At 30.7% G+C, this 1,953-nt stretch overlaps 1 long non-coding RNA gene across 1 annotated transcript; it reads left to right on the top strand.

The window, feature by feature from the left end:
- The first annotated feature begins 338 nt into the window (after positions 1–338).
- On the top strand, positions 339–1,211 carry LOC128282400 (uncharacterized). Its single transcript, XR_008272667.1, has 2 exons — positions 339–576; positions 852–1,211. It is a non-coding gene; the product is annotated as an uncharacterized LOC128282400 (long non-coding RNA).
- Positions 1,212–1,953: the final 742 nt, after the last annotated feature.

Raw genomic sequence — 1,953 nt, 5'->3', positions numbered from 1 at the left:
AAATAATAATAATAATAAAAATAATATTAATAATATGAAAATAACAAGGATATTTAGATAAAAAAAACGAAAAACAAAATGAAAATAGGACTAAAATTAAACTAAAAACAAAGTTGTGGGGCAGATTTGAAAAGAAAATAAGGAGGAGAGGACCAGATTGCAATATGCGCGCAACATGGGAGGACCGAAAACAGAAATATCCCCAATCATTAAGACGCAGTGCTTGGTACGGGGCTAAATTGAAAACCTCAGAGAATTAGGTGGCCAAATTGCAAAATCATAGGAAAAAGGTAACTAAAGCACTAAATTGCAGCGCACTGGAGAGGTTGAGGGACCAGGGGGACAAATATCCCTAAAAGCAGAAACATACAAATCATAGTTAGTGGCGCCGCTTCCTTTTGACTTTTCAATTTTTATTTTAAAACCATTTAACCTTTATATATTTTTTTTGAAAAACTGCTCTCAAACCCCCCTTTTTTATCTCTTCCTCCTTTCTTCAGTTAAGGTTTCAACACCCATCATTGCCGGCGGTTCACCGTGCCGAACGGAGAGGGGAGCGGCCACGGGGTAGATCCGGTAAGACTCTTTTCTTCTTTGATTCTTTTTTTGTTTTAAAGTAAGTTAATGAAAAAGAAAATAAAACAAAGCAAAGATAAACAGAAAGATTGAGATAACAGAGGAAAAAAATTGAAGTTCACCTTCTAAGCTTTTCTTTTTTCTTTTGTTTTTGATACAAACTTTTTGTACATGCTCTCCTCTTTCGTTTGTTGTTTGGGTGGCTTTTATATGGCCTAATTTTTACATACTTTATTATTATTTTCTATTCTTGCTTCTGTTTTGCTTGTTTGTAGGGCATGGGCATGGACGGTGGGGTGTGTGATAGTGCTGGTGGCAGACAGCATGGGAGAGTGGGAGTGGTGCTGGTGGCAGACAGCATGGGAGAGTGGGAAGAGGCAAGTAGGAGTTTAGGGTTTTGGGATTGGGCTTGGATGTTGGGCTAGGTTAATTTTAGGTTTTGGGTTTGAGGATAAGTTAAATAGTTTAATGGGCCTGGGTATTTTGTAAACGGGCCAAAATTGGCCTACAACATTTACGACCTAATTTTGGACTCAAATTTGTGTGGATTCAAACAATCTTAATCATTACTGTAAGGTGTCCCCATGACGATGGAAATTATATATGTAAGAAGACGCATGAAGGTTTTGCATGGAGCACATGTTCTTCGAACACATTCAAACAAGCATTATATAATGTTGGCCCTACTTTTGCAGGAGTAATAGTACGCTTTCACATACGCAACAAGATTCCACACTTGTACCACGAAGCCTCTTTGTTTGGTTTTTTCACAACAATAATTGAATTAAAACAAAATATCATTGCCTTTTTCTTTTTAAATTTTTCTTCAATCAAATAATAATAAAAACCAAAACCAAATAAAATCGAAATAATTTGTGGTGCACATAAAATTAAAACGTACTACTTTATCTCTTAACCCAACTATCGTTTTGCATGTGCTGGCTACAATGAATGTTTTATGATTTTTTTGGTTTCGTACCACAAATGAAATATGTGGTCTATGTTTTATTCTATAATGTGATTTGATTTAAATAAAAATAAAAATATTAAGTTTAAAAATTGATTTTATTTAGAAAAATTAAATTTAAACTGTAATATTCAAAACAATTTAATTTGAGAGATTTTTAAGTTTATAATATATTATTTTTATCATATAAAAGTTATATATATTATATTATAATGTATATATTAAAAATATATTAATTTATTTATATTTAGAATGTTAATAAAAGAAAATATATAAAAATAGTAAAATATATATAGTTATTAAATATAAAATAATTATAATTGTTATATATATATATATATATATATATATATATATAATAACGAATTTAAATGAATTTGCATTGAAAAAAGTTTTGACAATATTTTATA

This window comes from Gossypium arboreum, chromosome 10, assembly GCF_025698485.1.
Source record: "Gossypium arboreum isolate Shixiya-1 chromosome 10, ASM2569848v2, whole genome shotgun sequence".
NCBI lineage: Eukaryota > Viridiplantae > Streptophyta > Magnoliopsida > Malvales > Malvaceae > Gossypium > Gossypium arboreum.
The sequence above is the reverse complement of the archived record's forward strand: the minus strand, read 5'-3'. Positions and strand labels throughout refer to the sequence as shown.